The following is a 24,215-nucleotide window of genomic DNA, read 5'->3' on the forward strand; positions in this document are numbered from 1 at the left end:
CTCTCTGAAGCAGCATCGAGTGGACAAGATTCCCGTCATGCTCCTTCCTTCCCAGGGTGCCTCTGGTAGATTTACTTCTAGCGTATATATTGGCAGATATATTTTACTTTTATATTCTGAATATGTTTCATCACCTGTAATATTTGTTCAATATGGAAATGAGAAAATAAATTACTAAACCAACTTTTTCCTTGAATGAAGAGTCACTTGCGTGTCCCAATATATGGGTACTTAATATATTTAAACAGATCCAGTAATCTGACCATTACACATTTTACCCATTGACCCTTAGGGCACTGAGTCCTACTTCCCTATTGTCTGGAGATTGAGGAAGGAAGATTATTGGATTTTGAGTTAATTTTATTCCATCATTCATCTCAATACTGTAGAAAAAATTAAATTGTTTAAGATCTGACAAAATGGTCCTAAAGGTACTTTGTGCCAAGGCTCTTGACCTGGATTTGATCCCTACTAGTCACATGGTACAGGGAGAAAACCAATGTCTGAATGTTGCTGTATTCTACTAGTACACTGTGCTACATTTGAACCCCCCCCCCAACTTTATAGGCAAACAAATCCATAATAGCACTTCCAATTGCTTAACATGTAGAAGATATCCTTGTTAGCTTTGGGATCATCTTTTCTGCTCAGTATCTTGCAGCTCAGTGGTAAATTGTTTCCTTTCAGTCATTTAGTTGCTTAGGAATAAAGTTTTAAAGAAATAAGTATATATGAACCATATGTTTTCATATGTTTTTCTTGTTATTTTCATTTGACTTTGTAATTACAAGAAACAGTAGGTGTCTATAACTATTAAAACTAAATCCCTCTTGTGACTAAATCCCTCTTGGTCGTGCCACCTGGTTTTCCCAGGAGACCACTCAGTGTCATTACTCTCAGATCCCTCCATTATTTCCTACTTGTTCTTTTGTCTCCCTAGGTTAGGATAGTTTGTTTTGCAGAGGAGAATCATGTACAGTAGAGCATCGTAGTCTAAAATGTTGCTTTAATTTTTCTTCACACTTAGAAGAAAAAATATCACGATCAGAATTTACATTTTAATATATTTTCTGAGATTTATCATCTTCTCAAAATATGGTGCCATGAGGAATAATATGATGTCTGAAGGCCTCCTTCCTGAAGTCTAGCTTTCATAATACCAGAAGGTTCTTCCAAGCTGCCAGTGGAGGGAAGCAATCAATAATCCTACCCAGCACTCACACCTATAAACTTCAGTAATGACAAGCACAGCAGGATATCTGTAAAATTTCAATAAGGACACTTCTATGTTGAAGGTAACCAACAGTTGTCTAACTTGACTTAAAGCTCACTCAACAAAAGAGAGATCACACGTGGTATTATAAAGAGTCATAGGGCAGCCTATGGACCTTAAAGCAGAGCCTACTACCTCCACTTTACTAAATCAGGCTAATTCCTAACTACATTCTAAAACTTATCTTTATACCCACAAAAGTGTAGCTCTCACCCCTTATCAAAGATGTTTCTTTTTTCAGCAAAAGGAGACTATTATAGAAAATCTCAACTGGTCACAATGCCAAGATCAACTGATCTTGGAGTGTCCAACCCCAAGTGATACATCTACAATACAAGTTTTGTACCTAAGGTTCAGGAAACATTTTAGAGGGGAAAATTGTAAACACCAGAGCACCAGGATGTCAGCTGTGAGAGCTTGTGTCTCAAAATGATAGCCAAGTTACAAACATGGTACCTCAACAATATGTCTATATAAACAGGTGCCAACCAATGATATCGTTAATAGATATGCTAATGTAAAAAATGATATCTCAGGGGTCCCATCTTTAGACAAAGAATTACAGGAAAATACTGACTGAAGAGAAAGGGAGACTTAGTCTTTCCCAGAGATGAGCCCTTTAATTGTTAGCCAAGTAGTCAGTCCTGAAATTATACACACAAAAGCAACATTGAATAGACTCAGCAGGTTTTATCTATTCTCTCTCCCTTTCTTTTTCTCTTTCTCTTTCTCTCTCTCTCTCAACCTCTCCCTTCATCTATCTATACCTATTTATGATATTTATATAAACATATATTAAATGTTAATAAAATTAACACTAGGATGCATTAAAAACAGTCATATTTTTGTATTAATTAATTTGTTGTCTGATTTCTCTGCTAAGATTCTATGATTGATTAGTCTTACAGCCTTCTGATATCAATGACTTAACAAGTGGCTTGTACTTTTGCCCACAGGGTTTGCAATGGACTTTGTATGTCAATTCTAAAAAGTTCCTCTGCTGTGGTCAGAGTCCTGACTGTGAGCCAGCTCAGGTGGCAGGCAGGCTTCTCTTTAGATTAGCAGTCAGCAGAACATACTGGCAGCGAGCACAGGGTGGAGGACTTTGCGTTTGGAGTGCTCAGCATGGTTTGTTTCCAGCAATGTCTAATTTTCTGAGGAGATCCTGAGCCACTTTGTATTCTTTTCTCCTTCTCCTTGCCACTTGTGCTCCGGTTACTGTGGGATTTCTGCTCAGAATACAGGTAACAGCTGTAGCTGGGAATCAGACAGGTGCACTGCTGTGCACATACAGATGGGAGAGTGGAGACCCAGTGTCCTGCTAGATTTTTTAAAGTGGACTTTTAAGTTTTATCATGTCATCTGAGCCTTCTTAAGCTCTATAAAACTGGGAAGTTCAGACTTAGTGCAACTTAAGTTTTTTTTCTTTTTCATCACTGAGCATCATGACTTACCTGAGACCTTTACCACTGGACACAATCAGGTGTGACTCAGTTAATCTGAGTTTTACTTCTCTTCACCCCTATTGTGTTATTGTCTTTTAAAATTATGTTTACAGTTAATGCTTGTTGGTTTTTAAAAGAATCATGTTTCTATATTCATTGGAAATGGGCTGTTTAATATAATGCAAGTAAAAGAAAATTTATTAAATATGCTAGGTAGGGATGCAATTTTTGGATGCTGGAAACTATATTTCAGGGTTTATTCCTTTGTTTCTTTTCTTTTCCTTTCTGGCAGAGATAATATTAAAAATTAGTAAGTGATAGTTGTTTCCAGGCTTAGTGAAACCAATCAAGTTTAAGAATTCAATTTAGAAAGGAATACTATACAGGGGCTAGTGAACATGGCCAATTCTTATACCATGAGACCTTTATAGGCACTAATGCAATAGGAAAGAAGAGTGGCTACAAGAAGCCAGCCTTTGGAAGAATGCAGAGCCATCAATCCAGAGAAAGAAATCAGGGAGATATATTGTTTATCCCATTCTTTTCCCTTCCTACACTCTATGGAAATTCCCATTATCTGAACCTTACCTATGCTATATGCTAAAAGAGCTTGTAAGAAGAAATGATTACCTTGAGAGATTTGAAAGAGAAATCCCAGGGTTCTTAGAAAAGTCACTGAAGAGGAGGAGAATAGAAAGTAGAACATGAAAAACTAGTACAGGTCCAATTCTGATAGAAGGCATCATGCCTAATTTGCCATTTTGTTTTGCCTCTGGCAACATCTTTGATGCTTGGTATTCTGTAAGTGTTGAGCTAGTCCTAAGTAGTCTACACCATTGCTGTTTTCACTGTGTTGCTACTATGTCTCTTGCCCTGCAGTCTTGATCAGAAACTGTCAAGAAGCACTGCAGGAAATCTTTTGAGTTCCATTCTTAGACTTACTGGCTCCACTGGTGTAGCAAGAGCTCAATTTCACTGTGCTTTGGGTCACATGAGGAGGGAAGCCTTAGCCTTTAATGAAACAGAGCATATCTATGTTCCCTGATGGAAGTGTTGCTTCTTTAGGGAAAATACCTCAAACTTGTGGTAGTTGGAAGTAGAAATTCTTCTAGCTAATTATTGTGGCAGTAGTAAGAAGACTTATTTTCACTTATGTTGATTATAATTATATTGTTCCTTGTCTTATAACTTCTGATTATATAACTAATAAATTCATATATTAAGGGATGCTTTGCTATGTAACATGCTTGGTAGGAGAGAATTCCAACCTAGGTTACTTTTTCTACTTGTTAGTGAACTGTACGTTTAGATGAACATAATATTGTTATACCAAGTCCATTAAGCTCTTAGGTTTATGGGATATGTTAAGATCAGTAAAATTTCTGGCTATAATCCAATTATTCCAGTTTCTCTATTTTATTCATTTAAACATATTTCTATTATTTTTTAACATATACATTTTATTATTACACATGAGTAAAATAACCTACATACAGCAGGAAGAATCATGAGACAACCAGGAATTATATAAATGGCCAAATCATTATGAATGTTAACAGTTTCTCTATTTTAAATGTGGAGAGATGAGATTTGAGTTTCAATGCTGATAGAGGAAATAAACAAAAGGGATCTTCTCAAAGGCAGAACATAGCAAGAAATATGAAGATTAAGTCAATAAGGACCAGTTGAGAATAAGTAGGCACACAAGAAAGTAGGCACAAAAGAAACTAGTTGGAAGTTTAGAAATACACTGAATTAAATTATTATTCAAAACAATTACCAGAAGTAGCAGAGTTCATCACTAAAATCAACTCTTTTGACTTTGTTCTGTCAATATTATTAATACTAAAAACAGCTTAGGTCATTGTTAAAAAGCAAATGTGAAAAGAGAGTTAAACAATAGATTAGCTAAGATACTGTAAAAACAACTGTCTTAGATATTTTTCTATAGCTATAACTAAGGACTCATAAAACAAAACACTCACTTGGGGGCTTGTTTACAGTTTCACAAGGTGAGTTCATGACCATCATGGCAGGAAACACAGCAGTAAGCAAGTAGATATGACACAGGGACAGTGCCTAAGAGCTTACATATTGAGAAAGGAAACACAGGGCAGAGAGGGATAGTGAAGAATTGTGTGTGCATTTGAAACCTTAAAGACTACTTTCAATGACACAACAAAGCCACACCCTCTAATCCTTGCCAAACTATTCCATGAACTGAGGACAGAAAATTCAGATATATGAGGCTATGGGGGCAATTCTTATTCAAACCACTAGAGTGTCTAACGACTAACAATAATACTATTTGGGGCATAAAAGTAGTTGCATTACATTGTGTGTTCAAAGAATATAGACCAGAAGTTTTCATATATTAATCAAAGAAATTGATATTCTGTCAACTGAATACCCTCCTCGTGTCCTGTACTATACTAAATACCAAGTGTAGAAAAATGAAAAGCAAAAGTAGCAACACTCTCCCTACTTAACAGACACACAGATCAGTAGTAATTACTATCTCCCACGGAAAAAGAAAATCGGCTGAATGTTCCATAATAGGAAGGGGAAGAAAGATTTTTGGGGAAATTTAACAAAATATTTGACTTTGAGAAGCGGAAAATAGTATCTAAATATACAATAGAGAAATAAAAAGAAAGAAAGAAAGAAAGAAGAAAGAGAAAGAAGAAAAAAGTAGCAATAAAAATAAGTGTAACAAGGACAAACCATTAGGGTCAATAATTTATTCTGGCTGCCAGTGATCATTTGAGGACACAGAGAGGTTCAAGCTGGCAAAGACACAAGAGCCAAAAGGTCAACACACTTTCTTGTTGTTCTTTCTATTACTCTGTACAAATGACTGGCACACAGAAGTCCTTATAATTTGGATCTAGGAAAATTAGGTAAACTCGAGATGGTTTCTCTCCGGTCTTAGCACCAACTGTCCACTTGACAGAGAATAGAGTCATTTGAGAGGAACGTCTTGATTAAGGGATTGTCTAGATCAGATTGGCCTATGGACATGTCAATGGGTGGTATCTTGATTGTTAACTAATGCGGCAAGTCCTCTTCAGGGGAGCAAACACTCCCTGGGAAGATGGCCCTGGACTATATAAAAAGACTAGACGAGTGTGAGTTTGGGTGAGCCAGCAAGCAGTATTCCTCCATTCTTTCTGCTTCAAATTCTTTCCTGAGTTCCTGCCGTGATTTCCCTAAAGGAATGACCTGTTATTTTTAAGACACATAAGCCTCTTTGTGCTGTAAGTTGCTTTTGTTTGGAATGTTTTATCTCAGCAACAGAAATGTAACTAGAAACCCCTTTCTTACATGTTGTAATTACAAATGTTTTGATCATGAGATAAGAATTATGTGTAAAGTCAGCCACTAACTGGAAACAAAGGTTTCGTCTGGGTCACTCTAAAATTTTTTATACATAAGTCATCTAGTTTGCTGTTCAAATGTATTTTCGTGGTGCATTTTGGATCACACACACATGTGTGTATATGCATGTCAATATATGGTTATATCACATAGCCAAGATAAACACAGTTTATATAAGATACTTTTTTAAGTTATGAAAAATACCACTCATTTTTTCAAGACTTTATTACTCCTAACTTCATTCCATCCCAAATAATTAGGCTCACTGAACAGAAAACAAAAGTGTGTCATTTTTGGAAGGACATGTGAAGATTGTCCATCGTTTTTCATATTATTGACAAGAGAGTGAGTAGTGTCCCCAGGGACCAATTCTGAGACCTTTGGCCATGGTTTTGTTCCTGAAGTGAGTTTGAGAACAAACAGTTCATGTACATACATGACATAGTCCCCCCCCAGGCTCCCCCTTCTTTTTTTTGGCGAGTTTGGAGAGATGTTTTCAGCAACTGTTGTACCATTCTGTTTTTATATTTTTTAATCCTGCTGGTAACAGAATATGCTTACTTTTTCTCTGTTTTAATATCTTATGCACTTTGCCTTTCCAGAGGGTCCTAGAAGCCTACAAGTAGAACATTATGATAGGCAGATTTGGGCACAGGGGTCCCGCTCAAACTAAGGCACAAGCCAAGGACAATACAGGCGGTAAACCTTAAGCCCCTACCCAGATCTAGCCAATGGACAGAACACTCTCCACAGTAGAGTGGAGAGTGGGATATTACTTTCTCACATACTCTGGTGCCTCACCTTTGACCATGTCCCCTGGACAGGGAGACCTGGTGGCAATCAGAGGAAGGACAGCAGGTTACCAAGAAGAGACTTGATACCCTATGATCATATAGAGGGGGAGGTAATCCCCCTCAGGAACAGTCATAGGGGAGGGGAATAAGGGGAAATCGGGAGGGAGGGAAGAATGGGAGGATACAAGGGATGGGATAACCATTGAGATGTAACAAGAATAAATTAATAAAGGAGGAAAACAAACAAAGAAACAAAAAAAATAATATCTTATGCACAAAGATGCATTTTGTTATGATATAGTGCAGTATTGTCATGCAAAAAATATAAATAGCACTCTCTCACATGAGAATTCTGAATTATTTTCCTATTTGTTATACATTCTAGTATCTGAAATAAGAACTGAAAATACTTTGGCATACATTGCCTGTGTATGTATATCCATGCACCCAGAAGTGTGTTCACATAAACTGGCAGATTCCATTCCTTGTTACTAAGCTTTATTTTTCAAGTGTAAATAAAACAACAGAGAACTATCACCAGAGCATAATATGCATTAGGGGCAATTATCAAAAACAGATGGTGTTATTCATCAATTTTCCATTTTGAATTTGGACATTTTATGTAACAACCTACATTCTCAGCCATCACTCTAGTGTATGCTGACTACACTGTATAGAGAAATTTGGAAACTTGATGAATGACATTTCAGTTTTTTAAAATGAGGCTTTAAGAATAATTATTTCCCATGCTTGACCATGCAAAGCACCATAATTGTTTTAGAACTATTTGTAGAATAAAATGATATATTTATTTTGAAAAGAATGGAAAACACTACCAATAAACACTTCTGAAGAAAACATCTGATTGTTATTACTTCTCAGGGAAAGGTATTATATAAATAATTAAAGTATCTTCATATAATATATAACAAAAATATTTATGATAGTATAGTACTAATTCCTTCTATGTAAAATTTCATTTAACAAGACCTTAGCAGTACATAAAATTACAAAACCTCAAATTTATATTAAGGTAATATTATGCATACAATCCACAGATATATTACTTTTCTACTTAAAATTTTAATACTCAGGTCTTCCAATTGGAATTCCTATGAAATATAACAGTTGAATTAAATTATACACAAATTAAAACACATTTTAGATGGCACAAGATGACTTGAATACTTTTGATAGAATTACACATGTAAATAAATTGATCCATTTCCACTTAAAATTCTTTTGGCACTAAGCAATGCCAAGTTAAAGCTTGAATGCTTCAGTACATCCGAAGTGCTGAGATATAATAATCTACATGTAGCTTTAAGACCTTTAATAGTATTTGAGTAATAGGGTAGCAGTGATGGTAAAATATAGAACTAAAGAATGTCTTGCCAATATTTCTACCAAGATCATTTAAATGGCTATAAACTCAGATCTGCCTATTTGTTGGCAATGTGGAATTTATGATTCTGATCTCATCAACAGTTGCAACTGTGTGTCTAGGAAGAGATGCGGGCATGAGGGGAGGGATGGATGAACACATGAGGTAGATAGAGAAGTCACATGCACTCCAATACACTTTCCTTTCCACCTGTCTTGGTGATTTCTACAGCTATAGATTGGAAGGTCAGGGATTGTTTTATACATGCTTAAGCAGTCGTCCAGGTTTCATTGGAATCTGTTGTAAATGATCCTTTTCATTCAGATTTTTATTAAATTGCCTTTGTCATCTTTGGTGGTATTGTAGTGTCTTTTCTGTTATTGTGATAAAATACTATGACCAAGGTAACTTATAGATGAAAAATTGTATTTTTGCTTTTAATTCCAGATGGTTGGGGTCTATAATAGAGCAGAAACCATGACAACAGTTTGTAGGCATGACTCTTTAAAGATGACCTACATTAACATACTTCCTACAGCAAGTCTGCACCACGTAAATCTCCCTGAACAGTGCCATCAAATATGGATGAAGTGTTCAAATTCCCGAGACCATGGGGTGTTATGATCTAAGTGAGGGACACAACAACGCCATATCACTTGACAGATCTCAAATGGGAGGTTTATTGCCCAGAGGCTACCTCTGGGCAAGGGTGGAGAGAGAGAGAGAGAGAGAGAGAGAGAGAGAGAGAGAGAGAGAGAGAGAGAGAGAGAGAGAGAGAGAGAGAGAGAGAGGAGGGATAGGAGGCACTGGTTTCTAATAAGTGGATATAGTGCATTCACAGAGGAAGGATATGTGACCTGTGGGAACAGTGGAAATGTGTCGCATCTTGGCAACTAGTGATGATGTATCCTGCCTTCTCAAGCAACCTGAGGCAAGCAGTGCAGATACCTAGTTGCTAACAATGGAGACCTTTCTAATTGAAACCACCATATTTCAGCCATTTGGTCTCATAATTTTGTGGCCAATGATGATGCAAAAAAAAATCACTTAGTTCAACTTCTAAAGTCTCCATAGGCTTTCATATTTAAAAATACAAAGTTCAAAGTCTCTTTTGAGACTCAAGGACATATTTTAATTGAAATATCCCTTAAAATATAAAAGCAAATTAATTCTTTCAGCATATAATGGAATGTGTGTGTGTGTATGTGTGTGTGTGTGTGTGTGTGTGTGTGTGTGTGTGTGTGTGCAGATCCATTCCTAAAGAAACTAATGAGGGGGCATAGTGAGGAAATACTGGACCAAAGCAAACCTAAAACCCAGCATGGAAAACACAAACCTTGTAGCCTCATGTTCTTTGTCAGAGGGCTTAGATGGCTCTCACCTTCCAGATTTTCCACCTGAAACATCTTTTTTGGGCTGGTTCCATTCCCTGTATCCTGTTGTTCTTAGCATATATCCCGTGGTTCTGGCATTACCCATATTTTGTCACACTCACTGCCAACTAGGCTTCACATTCATAGCTACACACACTGGTCTTTTAGGGCTTTTACACACTGACTCCCTTTACACACACTGGCTTTGTAGACTCTCTGAAGTCATGAAGGAAGATTATACAACCCATTTACTCTCAAATCTTTCATGTCTATAGAGTCATGATAATTAAGGCAAGACTGCCATGCTTGGCATTCAGCTTGGGATGGACCCTGACTCTCTCGAATCACAACAGCATCAGCTCTCATGGAGGGGGAGGGTCCTCTCCAAGTGTAACAGCCTGCAGGAGAAATGATCCCCGTGAAGTTAATAAGGAAACTTAGTTCAGCATGATGTGAGCACCTGCTGGATCAAAAAGTTGTGGAACCTAAACAAATGGTTTGTTTTTCTTACACATTTAAACATGGTAAAACTTTGGAGAAAAGTTTTCACATGACAGTTACCACAGCAAACTTCATGCATGGCTACACTGAGGTTCCACTGCAAAGTCCATCTCTCTTCTGAAGCCCCTTATGACATTGGTAAGAATCGGTTTTTATTGACAGAAAACAGTGTTCAGGAAAGGGCCTAGGGAGAAAAAAATTTCCACTAAGTATAAGGATGGGTTCTATTGATTATGAATGCAAAGTGTATGAGACTTTTCATAAGAATGGATTCTATTGACTGAAAGGCAAAGCTCAGAACCGGGGCCTAAACAATACTTAGGATTTGGGTAGATTCAAATGAAGGCCGATAGACTAGCAGATCATCTTCAGGTTGGGGGACTTTGACTCCAGCCTCCTTCTTCTTGTACAGGTGTCATTCTCTTCCCTTGAAGAGAAAAGTGTTTACTTTTCTGGGTTACTTTCTGTGTTTACTTATTCTGGTTTCTTTAGTGTTTTCTGTAGGCTGTCTTTTTCTACACTTTCTGATTTAGTTACTGTCTAAGGAGCAGAACATTTCTTTCATAAGTTAGACACTTAGCTGGGTGGGGTCTTTTCCTGAGGATACCCTTTTCTTTATTACAGTGCAGCGGTGGAGGCTAATCCATCAATATCACCAATCTCCAATAATCTCCTTATCTCTTTCAATAAAAGTCTTGACTGCAGCATTAAGGTTTTTTATTCATTTTTTTCTCCCCCCCCCACAATTTATTTATTTTACTTTTATTTACTGTGTGTGACTATATGTATGTCTGTGTGAATGTGTCAGATCTCCTAGAACAGGAGTGATAGACAGCTGTGAGCTGCCAATGTGGGTGCTAGTAATTGAATCTTAATTGCTGAGCCATCTCTCTAGCCCATTAATTTTTTCTTTAAAGTGTATATATATATATATTTTTTATTTCTTTCTGCCCCACTTAATCTTTTTCATTGTCGATAGACCTGGACAAATCATTATTACCATTAAACAATTTTCAAAACATTTAATATTAAGAAATTAATTATGAAAGAGAAAGGGAGAGAGATGGGAGAAAGAAACAGAGCTAAAGTGACAGAGAGAGAGAGAGAGAGAGAGAGAGAGAGAGAGAGAGAGAGAGAGAGAAGAGAAGAGAAGAGAAGAGAAAAGAGAAGAGAGGAGAGAGAAAGAGGGATCAGAGAGAGGTGAGAGAGCAGAGAGAGGGAGGGAGGGAGGGAGGGATGGAGAGAGAGAGGGAGAAAGAGAAATGAGGCAGACAGTAAAAGAGAGAGATGTGGTATTGGGTTCATCCTTTTATGTTTGGTGCGCAAGTGAAGCACATATGGGTCATACCTGGTGGCAGGTGATGATGTCACGTGTTGCTAAGCAACTTAGAAGCTGGCTAGTGGATCTTCTTGTGTGCTAACATTCTTCTCCTTTTCTATAATTAAAGTGAGAATCTAGGGAGGGTTAGAGGGAATGAGGAATTTGGACTGCTTCTTCTGCAAGGCAACTTAAAGTATATAAACGTAGGTTAATTGGAAGCAGCTCTTGGACACCATGTAAGAGGGAGAGGAAGAGGGAGAGGAGAGGGAGAGGGAGAGGGAGAGGGAGGGAGGGACGAAGGGAGAGAGAGAGGGGGAGGGAGGGAGGGAGGGAAGACAGAGAGGAGAGAAGAGAAGGGAGAGAGAAAGAGAAGGAAGAGGAGGAGGAGGAGGAGGAGGAGGAGGAGGAGGAGGACTAGGACAAGGAGGAGAGGGGTGTTTCAGCTGTGTGAGAATATCCAGGAATTGCTGTTGTAGGTTATCTGGATTCCGGTGGTGCCTTACCATTCTTGCTGTTGTTGGTTGCATTTTTAAGCTGGCATTTAGTCATCTGGATTTTGTCTTTTTTTTTTTTTTTTTTTTAAGATTCAGTATTATAAATGAAAACGCTTGTCATATGATCATTGACATAAACACAGCCAATGCAAATCCACTTAGTCCTTTTGGGCTTTTTTGTAGAACATAACAGAAAACTTAATTCATAGGAAGAACTCACAAAGCCAAAGGAGCAATGAAGATTAAGTAATTATAATGATGTAAATTCACTAGTTGAAAATACAATTTTAAATAAAATGTATAGTAATCAATTGACAGATAAGTATATCAATAACTCAAAATAAAATTTACTAGCAAATATTTGGGTTAATGTTAACAGATCTGATTCATGTCTTTTACATGCTGTTTTTGTTTAACATAGTCAAATCTAGAAGGCAAATTTTGTCTAATGAAGTTCATGCATTCCTTTATGCCATAATAAATGGTTACCTTTGTGTCAGGGGTGTAAGACATTGCATTCATTTCTTTATATCAAAAGCTAAATCAACTCACAGATTTATTGGTAATTTAGATGTGAAGAAAAAAAGCTTAAAAGCCCTATAGGAAAATATTTTTATGTTTTATGAGTAGCAAATTATTTGTTAGTTCTTTCATGAAATACAGCCATGAAGGAAGAAATTTTAATAAAAATTACCACATAAAAACTAAACTGTGGCATAGCTGCAAGCTGAGCAAAGTGAAAATATTTGCAGCCTGAGTGAGTATTCAGTAATATTCAATTATTTATTTAGAAGGAATGAACCTATAGATATTTTTATTTTACTTTATGGGTTATAATCCTACAGTTACAATCATTATTTTATTGCCCACATTGTCCCAGATTTTTTCCAGGAACTGGTCCTTCATCCTGATTTTTATGTCCTTCAATATTGTTGCATACTGCCTTGCTTTCTGGCACCTGTTTTCTTTCTTTGAAAAAAAAAAACTATTCTGAAACTCTGAGCTAGTAGATTATTGGCACCATTTTTAATGATCAAGAATCATCATTACCCTTCTTCAGTTCAATATGAACAGAGTGAAAGAGACACGAGCCCTGTCTTCTGAATCTCAGAGTTGTTTTGATTTGCATTTCCCTGATGATTAAGGAGGTTGAGCATTTCTTTAAGTGTTTTTCAGCCATTTGATATTCCTCTGTTGAGAATTCTCTGTTTAGTTCCAAGCCCCATTTCTCAATTGGGTTATTTGGTTTGGTGGTGTTTAATTTCTTGAGTTCTTTATATATTTTGGATATTAGACCTTTGTCAGATGTAGGGTTAGTGAAGATCTTTTCCCAGTTAGTAGGCTGTCGCTTTGTTCTCTTGACAGTGTCTCCTACCTTACAGAAGCTTCTCAGCCTCATGAGGTCCCATTTATTAATTGTTGACATTAATGTCTGGGCTGTTGGTGTTTTGTTCAGGAAGTTGTCTCCTGTGCCAATATGTTCCAGGCTCTTCCCCACTTTTTCTTCTAAGTGACTTAGTGTCTCTGGTTTTATGTTGAGGTCTTTAATCCACTTGGATTTGAGTTTTGTACAAGGTGACAAATATGGGTCCAGTTGCATTTTTTTACACATAGACCTCCAGTTAGACCAGCACCATTTGTTGAGAAATGGTTATTGATAGTTTTGCTGGGTAAAGTAGTCTGGCCTGGCATCTGTGGTCTCTTAGGGTTTCCAGGGTCTCTGTCTAGGCCCTTCTGGCTTTGATGGTCTTTGCTGAGAAGTCGGGTGTAATTCTGATAGGTTTGCCATTAAATGTTATTTGGCCCTTTTCCCTTGCAGCTTTTAATATTTTTCTTTGTTCTGTATGTTTTGTGTTTTGATTATTATGTGACGGGCAGTTTTTCTTTTCTGGTCAATTCTATTTGGTGTTCTGTATGCCTCTTGTATGTTTATAGGCATCTCTTTCTTTAAATTGGGGAAATTTTCTTCTACGATTTTGTTGAGAAGAGTTTCTGGGCCTTGGAGTCTGATATCTTCTCTTTCTTCAATGCCTATTATCCTCAGATTTCTTCTTTTCATGGTGTCCTTAATTTCTTGGATGTTTTGTGTCAGGAGTTTTCCAGATTTGGCATTTTCTTTAATGATTGCTTCAAGATCTGTTATTGTATCTTCTAGACTTGAGATTCATTCTTCCATCTCTTGGATTCTGTTAGAAAAGATCAGCACTGTGTCATTCGCCTTCTTCTCTGAGGCCTCACGTTCTTGTTTTTCTTCTGTCTGTGTGTTTATTATTGAATCCATTTTCATCTTCATATCTTGAACGGATTTTTTTATTTCTTTCATCTGGTTGTTTATATTTTCCTGAAAAATTTCCAGTTCCACTCTATGTGCTTCTTTTATGTCTAGCACCTCCTTGGCTGCGTCTTCCTGCATCTGTTTTCAAATTTTATTTGTTTCCTCCGTTATCATCCTCATTACCAAGGATTTGAGGTCATTTTCTTGTGTTTCCATTGTATTTGGGTTCACTGGGCTTTTTTTGGGGGGGGATAGCTGGGAACTGGAGACGCCATGTTGTTTTGGGTTTTTTTGCGTATGCTTTTACGCTGTCCTTTAGATATCTTGCCATCTCTGTTTTTGTTGGGTAACTTCCAGAGTTGGGTGGAGGGAGTCTGATGATAGATTCACTTGTTTTCTCCCGATTTCCGTAGGCTGGAAGCCCTGATACTTCACTACTGTGGATGTCAGGAGGTTAGCCCTGTGGTTTTGGGCTCTCACAGCCAGTGATCCTCAGGTCTCCTTTGCTGTGGGTCCTGCAATTGTTCTGGGTCTCTGAATGAGTGTTGGATCAGGCCAAGGTATCCACAGCCTTTTGGGTTCCCTGCCATGTCCAGCCAGGGATACTGGGCCTGAACCATGCGTCTAGCTCAGCTAGTTTCTCAGGGCCTGAACCATCTGCCACAGCAGGAGAACTGCGACTGCACTGAGCAAGTGCCTAGGGTGGAAGTGAGTGCTCCACCCAGCCTGTGTCACAGCAGGAGAACTGCGACTGCACTGAGCCAGCGCCTAGTGTGGAAGTGAGCGCTCCACCCAGCCTGCATCACAGCAGGGAAACTGCGACTGTGCTGAGCAAGCACCTAGGGTGGAACTGAGCGCTCCGCCCAGCTTGTGTCACAGCAGGAGAACTGCGCACTGAGCAAGCACTTGGTGGAAGTGAGTGCTCTGCCCAGCTTGTGTCACAGCAGGGAAACTGCGACTGTGCTGAGCAAGTGCCTAAGGTGGAAGTGAGCGCTCCACCCAGCTTGCGTCACAGCAGGAAAACTGCGGCTGTGCTGAGCTGGAGCCTAGGGTGGAAGTGAGCACTCTGCCCAGCCTGTGTCACAGCAGGGGAGTTGTGCCTTGGGTAGAATTGCTTGCTGAGCTGAGCCAGCTTCTCCACGGCACAGCTAACTGAGCAAACCCAGGACTCTGGGGCTGAACTGTCTGCTGAGTCCAGTTTGGGTCTCAAGGCACCACATGACCCAAATCCTGTCCAGAGTCCCCTCTCCCGCAGCAATCCCACCATCCACCACACCAATCGCCTCCACTGGAAGGCTCTGAGCTGCAAACCTCAGCCACCGCCACTGGAGCCGCTGGAGCCACTGAAGCTGCTGGTGCCTCTGGTGCTGCTGGTGGCACTGCTGTCTCTGCTGCTGCTGCTCTGATCCGAGAAAGTTCACGCTCCTCCCGTGTGTAGGGGCAAGCAGGTCCTCCGCACCCTGGTCCCTCTGAACCGTGGAGCACTTCTGCTGCCGTGGTGTTGGGACCTTGGTGTTCCTGGCTCAGAAATCTGTGCAATTACCTGAATTGTTCACTGGAGCTGAGCTTTCAAACACTGTCCACACTGCTCACCGCCATCTTGGATCTCCTGGATTTTGTAGTTATTATAGAATTAGATGTTGATTCTATATTTATCTTTTATGGATGAATGTTTTTGGATGTTTTCCCCTGGTTTCTGTTTTCTCTGTGTCTGCTGGCCCAATGGCCTGGGATTCTGGTGACTTGCTAATCTTCAGGTCCAGTAGGGGGCTTTCTCATGAGTTTTTGCGGCCCCTAGGGTTTTGAGTGCTATCTGTGCCTCTGGAGGGCCTAGTAGCAGCATGGCCTTGTGGGTCTGTTGCAGTTTAAGGCTCATGGGTGTGTTTTCAGAGAGTATAGCAAGCAAGAGCTTGGGAGAAGGTCTTCTGTGGTTGTCTCTGGTGACTGCAGGTTGTTTTGTGGGTCTAGAAATGGAGTGGAAGGTGTGGGTGCAATTTACCGTTGTTGGGCGTGCTTTCTGGGCAGTTGGCAGGCGAAGGCTTGGAGTGGGAAGGGTGTCCCTGGGTCCAGCAGTCCTCCAGGAAAGTCGGTAGTGTTCTGAGGAGGGAAGATGAGCACAGGGTTTGGGGTGCAGTTTATAGTGACTGGGTATTGTATCAGGGGAGTCAGTGGGCAGAGTCTTGGGGCAAGAGGGCCTTGCTTAGTGTCCCTGATGCCTGCAGGTCTCCTGGAAAGCAAGCAGAATGTGGGGGTGAGAAATGCTGTGCAGGTTACTGGTGTTAGAGGTACTTGGCATGCCAAGAATTGACTTTTGATAAGGTTTCTGCTTCCCCAAAACCCACTCCGCCACCACCATGGAGCCTCATGGATGCGACTGCATTTACCTTAGTTTCCTTCTTTGTGTGTGGGTTGCTTATCTATTTACTGCTCTGCTCTCTTCAGGTATCTTATCTTTACCTTGGTGAATTTCTAAAGCTCTTCCTTTCTATCTCTGGAACACTATTTGTTTCTTGTTATAATTGTTCTCGTTCACTACATGCTGTCATTTACTTACAGGTACACACACCAAAATATTTTCTTACTACTTAACCACTTTTGGTAGTTTTTGACTCACTTTTCTGAGTAAAAAGTCTTACCAGTGATGTTATTTTCTTTTAAAATACTGCTTCACATTTAAAATCATTAGATAAACCATATATTTTATTTATGATGTTATTCCATATTTCTATTATTTATTTATTTTTTTCAATATCAATTTGCTAAGAAGACGCTGAGGTACTTTTATGGTAGCTTGTCTCTAACTGTAAGAAAAAGGGAACGAAATTTATTTGAAAAAATGTTAGACAAGGCTCTTAATGTAATGATATAAATTCAGGTTTTGGATTTGAACTTTTCTAGACTAAAATAGAAGATCAACCATTTTGTAACTGATGATACATTGTGTGGTGTGAAAAAACTTCCTTCACTTCAGAAATGCTTGTGCTTTAAAGGGACAAAGGAACATCAGTACCTCAAGCAGCCATGGTAAGGATGAAAGTTGATTTGGTATCACAGCATCAAAGATAAAGCATGGCACGTACTGTGCTACTCAAGAGTACATTCAGGTCTTCTGGTCTTCAGTCTCAGATGGTTTGCGTGAGAGACAGTAGCAGCTCTTAACTATACCTTACAAGAGAAAAAACAAAAGCAAAGCAAAAAACAGTGATAGGCTTTGACGTAAGAGATTGCAGATTACAATTTTGGAAAAATTAATATTGGGGTTTAGTCACATACTCTAAAATGAGAAGTTTTATTTTGAGGAAGAAATTATGAAAATTAAATTGAATAAAAACAGATGAACATAAGAAGCTGAATATTATATATTTATAATAAAATTATACTCTAAATATTCTGGATGTAGAAAATACCTAGATATAAACAGTAGTTTTAAAAACTCAAGCACTTAGAAACTTATGTATGCATATCAAGCCATTACATAATTTGTTTATAATTCTAAGGCAAATGGATTGTCGCAACAGCTGTCGACACATCCATATGTGCAGAGAAACAAAAATCACAAAGAGGGAATATTGTCAGATATCTTAATTACAGCTAAGTCAGTATTCTAATGGTATTCAACAAATTGTGTTAAGACAAATTTAGGAGCACATCATTTTACTTTTTCATACTAATGGCCACATCTTCCTGATTTAGTCTTCTGTTGTCTCACTACATAACATAAAATTGTATTTTTCCTGCTAGATTGTTATTCTGTATTTAACTATGCAAAGCACATATCCAATAAATGCTGACATTGCATTTCTTATATGCCAGAATTATAATTTTCTGAGTAAAATAAATATATACTATTTCTTTTATTTGAAATATGTCTTTACCACTGTTTTACAAAATTATGATCTAGAGAATAATTCTGTAGGGAAACAAAGTCAAAGGACTCTCTATTACAAATGCAGATTACTGACACACAGTCCAGGTTTACTGAATGGAACTTTTACTTAAAAGAATAACTTAGTTTGTTTTTAATGTAAATCTAATATAGAAAACCAGTGTCAAAAGTATATCTTTTCTTTTTTGATTGAATAAGAAGGGCTACAGTATTATATTATTGTTGTTATGTTGATGTGTTAGTTGACTGACAATACTCATGAAAATATATCTTGCAACTTGCTACTTAATCTGAAAATTTACAGGAAGCAGATGATGATGGGCAATACTCATGCATATACTACAAAGTTTCCAAGAAAAAAAGGACCAAGCAGGAAAGAACTGGAAAGTATGCATCCTCCAAAGTGGGAAATGGTGGAGATTCACTGGACTTGATGACAAGAAAAGAAGGAAAGTTTAGGAAGTAGAACAGAGGGACAGACATTCCTTAGTTCAGGCAGGTAGTGTTTATCTTCCTGTGATGGGTTAAAACAAATGCAGAGAGATGTTTTTACTGCTTAGGACAGAAAGACAGGAAAAGAAACATTTCCACAAAATACCACCTAATGATTGCACATCAGCTTGTATTAACAAGAATTGAGTAAAAATGCTACCTGAACACTCTCTGAAACTTTCTCTAAAATATGCTGCACAGTAAGTATTAACAAACACAAAATATTTGAAATACCTTTTTGTAGTCTATGTGCTTAATCACATAAAAGTGCAAACCAACGAAAGGGAAATTGCAGAAAACATTCACACTCATGGAGATTGAAAGTAAAAAGTTTACTAAAGAAATCAGATTGGAAATTTAGTAAGTCCTGTAACTGCACAATAATACAAACATAAGACACTGGCACACAGGAGATAGAATGAAAACAGTTCTAGCCAAAAGGAAAATTATAGGCTAATCTCTCTGGCAAATATGGACATAAAAGTTCTTAATGAACTACTGGCAGACAGAGTTCAACAACACAATAAAAATCATGCACTGTGACCAAATTGGATTAAAGTCAGAAGTGGCTCAATATATAACATCAGCAAATATAACACAAAAAGCATTATGGGAGGGGTATTTTATCATAATTTCACCAGACACAGACAAGACCTTTGACAAATCTACCTCTTTTTATGATAAAAAACCTTGACAATTTTAGGAATAGAAGGAGGACCACTCAACCTAGGGAAAGCAATAATTAATGACCTCTTACTAAATAGGGAAAACTCAAGTCATTTTATGAAAATCAGGAATGGGAAATGGTTGCCATATTCTCCACTCTTATACAATAAAATTCTTGAAGTCTTACTAATAATAAGACCAAAACCAAATCAACATTGTTTGAAAATAATATGGCCATATACATAAGAGATGCTGAAGGATTCACCATAAAGCTCTTAGAACTGATGAATGCATTCAGCAAAGTATCAGGTCACAAACTTTACCCACAAAAGTCAGGATCAGTAGCTTTTCTCCTGAGAGGTGCAAGGAGAAACCTCATTATGATGACGTATTTAATTTTAATCAGGCATGTTAATTAGGTGAGCCAAAGGGTGCTTTTAGATTGCTGGGCGTCTATACTTTGCTAGCTGGACCTTTGTAGTCAGGCTTAGGAGGAGGAAGTGGTCAAACATGGGACTAGACCTTTGCGGGGAGACTTAGAAATGTAATCTAATGGTTCTCAGCAAGGCAGAGGGTTAATGATAAACCAGCCTCAGAAAGATAACTATCCTGTTTTCTCTCACATACGGATCCTAGATTTTTAGACAAATATGCAAAATCATATCCACAAATTGAAATCCACAAATTTCAAATCCACATTGAAAAAAATAAGACTGTGAGGGGAAAAGACACAAACATTTGAAACAAGATGCAATATAGCTACTAAGATACAATAAAGACCAAAAATTAAACTTCAAATATAATATTTCATCCTAGTTTATAAACGTCAGTTGTATAAATTTAGATGTGGAAAGAGGCGAACTAAGGATATACTCATACAAGGCACATGAGTTTTAAGTGGTTGCTAGAGAATTGCATATGAATTGATGATGTGAAGTAACTGCCAAAAGTGGAGAATGTGTTTTCACCTTAGCCACAATGCTTTGGTATGTAATGTGAATAAATATCCTCACTACATAATTTTAATTGATTCCCACTCTCTTGTAGGCTCTTGCCACATACATGCATCAGCATTCAAATGGTCTAATTTCAACATATACATGATTATTCAAATGCAGTTTTTCTATCTGATACTCTTATCATGAAGTGTGATCTCTACTAAATATAGTTAAATGCTTACAGCAACAAAAATAGTATCTGAACTTAGCTTCAGGCATGCCTTTCATGTACAAGGACACATCTGGAGATGAGCTTCCACACAACATGGAGTTTAAAAGATATGTTCTGCCAGGAAAAGAAGATTCTTAAGAAAACATGAAATCTGTTTTTCTGTATTTGAAGGATCACTTTGTGGAAGTCTGTAGTACATTCCAGTTTTTCATTGTTTATTTCTAGGGATCCCAATTAGATATGTTGGAATCTATTTCAAGAGTCCTTCATCGGTGCTTTTATTCCAGACCTTGGCTTGTAGTTGAAGACTGGGTAGGGAAGGGAGAACATATTATTTGCCCTAGGAAATCTTCTGGATGACTACCATTAAAGGCTATGTCAGTTTCCTATAATTCTCCCAAGTTAAATTTCCAAAAATATTCTCAATTACCTTTCCTTTTACAAACTGTGCTGTGGTGACACACTGCTTTATATTATGCTGTATTTTCAGCATAATTATCTGTTCATATTACTAAGTGCCTTCTATTTGTAATAACAAACCTTTAGAAGGGTTCACATATATCCATGGAGAGCATATGCCTGTGACACAAGGGGAATGCAGGGCAGATTTAATCAAGTTAGCATTGGTATTTGTACAAGGAACATTTGTAATGGGATTAATATAATAAACACATTTGTGCATTAATTTAGCAGCAAAATATGTTTAAATTACTGACAAAAAAGATATTTATTGCCCTATCTTAACCAGGGAAAGCAAATGACATTAGCTCCACTCATTAGGTACAAGGTCAGGGCCCTCATGATACCCTTGGGCACAGATAGCTATGTTCAAGGAAGAAATAAGTCGAACATGACAGTGATGTATGTGACAGTTGGCTTTCATTAGAGACAAAGCTTTCCTAAAACCTCTCCATATGTTTTCGTAGACTTTTGAGTGATTGGAACTGAGAACCATAGCCACATGAAAGGAGGAGATTCTTGAAAAAGGGTCCTGGACAGCAGCATTGTACCAGAGCTTCTCAATGGAGACCCTTCTCACTACGTGGATGAGAGAATTCCTCAGCATGCCAGAATCTTCCACATTCTGTTGACCAAACGTTTTCTACTCTCCCCAACTTCTATGAGTCTATTGGTATACTTACAGTATTCAACTCCTAGGGGGTGTATGGAATACTCTGAGCGCTAACATCTTACTTAAAGAGCGCAGACACTTTGAGACCAAAGAAACTTAAAAAAAAAAAAAAAGATAAGGAAGTAAATACGTGTAAAAGAAGGAACATTGTCTGTCATGTCAATTTTCCAGATTATAATTCAAGATATATAATATAACATGAAAGCACTTAAACATATTTCATATTGATTGGCTATTTAGAATAAGTAGGATAGATTACAATGTCAAATGAGACATTACTTCAAAGGAGTATCTTTTAGGATTGAAGCATAATGTGACAGTGAGGAATGATGATCTATGCAGAACAAACAGGAAGTTCATAACCTGCATACACATGAAACTGGTCTGAAAGTCTGCTGAGAAGTACAATACTTCCTTCCTACAAATGACTAAGTACACATGGTTTAAGAATACAGTGTGATGGTGGCTGGAGAGACAGCTTAGAGGTTGAGGCAATTTACTGCCTTTTATGAGGACCTGGATTCAATTCCCATCACTCACATGGTAGTTCACAACTGTCTTTACCTCTAGTACCAGGGGATCAGCACCTTCGTACATACATACATACATACATACAGGTACACACATACATGCAAGCAAAACACCAAAGCATATAAAATAATTTTTTAAAAATAAAGAATATGATGTAAGCCAGGTGTTGTGGCACATGTCTTTAATCTCAGCACTGGGGGAGGCAGAGGTAGGTAGATCTCTATGAGTTCAAAGCCAGACTGGTCTACAAAATGAGTGCAGGACAGCCCAGGTTACACAAAGAAACCCTGTCTCAAAGGAAAAAAAAAACATACAGTGTGTATTTACTGGAGATGTAGCTTTAGTGGTAGAACAACTGCCTAGGATGAGTAAGAAACTAGTTTTTGACCTCAGCAAAAGAGATGAAGGGGAGATATGGAGAAAAAGAGAGGGAAAGGGAGGAAGAGAAAAAGACAAAGTGTGTGTGTGTGTGTGTGTGTGTGTGTGTGTGTGTGTATGTGTGTGTGCAGTATACATATATACATAGTATATGTAGAGTATGAGGTAGAGATTTAACTGGGATGTAGTCACATTGAATCATAAAAATGACATTTTGCATGGGAAGGAAATTTGAAGGCACATCTTAACTAAACCAAATAGGTGGCGAATAACAATGAACAAAACAACACTATTCTGAGATGTATGGAATATATATTTTCCTAAATTTGAAAAAAAAATCACAGAGGTCCACAAGTATCTTTAGAGAATCAAGTACATAGAAGAATGTCCTTGGACAACAAAACCATTTTAGAGCTTGCTTCTAATTTGAAAGAAAATGTATTGCTATTCCACTTGTTGACAAATCCACATGTGCTCAAAATAAAACCACATGCCTAGGAGATTGTCATAAATCTTAATTACACCTAAATTCCATATTGTAACATTTATGGAATAGTTGCATGTTACTTATTAATTCCAAGACTGCACTTAACAAACTTGACAAGTGATTGTTAAGATAAGCTTCATGTAAACATTTCATTTTATGTTTACTCTTGTTATATTACTATTTTTCTCATGTGTTGTTTTCTAATAATATATATTTAATATTTACTGTAAGATTATTCTTATTTTATGTCACTGTGTGTATTTTATACCCAATACATATTGTGGACATTGAATTTCTTACATTTTGTTTGTTTGTTTGTTTTGATTTAAAAAAAATTCTTTGGCTTTTTTTTTTCTGTGTAGTAGAAAACTGCTGATGATTTTGAAAAGTTTGGTCTAAGAAATAATTTTTCAAAAAACTTAGCGTCCCTAGCATCATACATGAACATTTCTGATTCCTAATTCATACTTATTGGCCTGAAATGTTCTGTGGTTTCTAGCATGACCTCTCTTCTGTTTAATGGATCTTACATGCGATTATAGAGGTGTTGGTTATCACCAACATGTGAGTTACACTATTTTATCATTAGGAATATTTTGCCTTGCTGGACACTGCTGTGGTTCATAGCTGTCAAGGCTTGCTAATCTATCAATTGCTTCTCTTCCTTGATAGTTTGTATAGTACTTTCTGCTACTCAAAAGCTACACTGCAGGATTTCATCATGAAACCGTCAAAGTTCTGTGTCCTAAAAATTCAGTGTATTTAGCACTAGAGATGTGGTCTCTGCTGAGAAATTGGGTGTAATTTTGATTGGTTTGACATTATATGTTACTTGGCCCTTTTCCCTTGCTGTTTTTAATATTTGTTTTTGTTCTGTATATTTTGTGCTTTGATTATTATGTGGCGGGAAGATTTTCTTTTCTAGTCTATTCTATTTGGTGTTCTGTGGGCCTCTTGTATGTTTATATGCATCTCTGTCTTTATATTGGGGAAGTTTTATTCTATGATGTTGTTGAAAATATTTTCTGGGCCTTGGTGTCAGGTGTCTTCCCTTTCCTCAATGCCTATTATCCTCAGGTTTCACTTTTCTGTGTGTCCTTGATTTCTTGGATGTTTTGTCAGAATTTTTCCAGGTTTAGCATTTTCTTTAATGGTTGCTTCAAGTTCTACAATTGTATCTTCTAGTCCTGAGAGAGATTCATTCCTTCATCTCTTGGATTCTGTTAGAGAAGCTC

The 24,215-nt window shown here is 37.6% G+C and overlaps 1 long non-coding RNA gene across 2 annotated transcripts; it reads left to right on the plus strand.

Moving 5' to 3' along the window:
- The first annotated feature begins 2,347 nt into the window (after window positions 1-2,347).
- LOC311609339 lies at window positions 2,348-23,240 on the plus strand. 2 transcript variants are annotated; one of them, XR_014783358.1, is made up of 4 exons: window positions 2,348-2,517; window positions 17,137-17,262; window positions 18,429-18,511; window positions 21,379-23,240. It is a non-coding gene; the product is annotated as an uncharacterized lncRNA (long non-coding RNA). The 2 variants fall into 2 exon arrangements; XR_014783359.1 differs by lacking the exons at window positions 2,348-2,517; window positions 17,137-17,262 and adding an exon at window positions 11,590-11,705.
- Window positions 23,241-24,215: the final 975 nt, after the last annotated feature.

The sequence above is a fragment of the Acomys minous genome, assembly GCF_964271855.1.
Source record: "Acomys minous genome assembly, chromosome: 11".
Taxonomy (NCBI): domain Eukaryota; kingdom Metazoa; phylum Chordata; class Mammalia; order Rodentia; family Muridae; genus Acomys; species Acomys minous.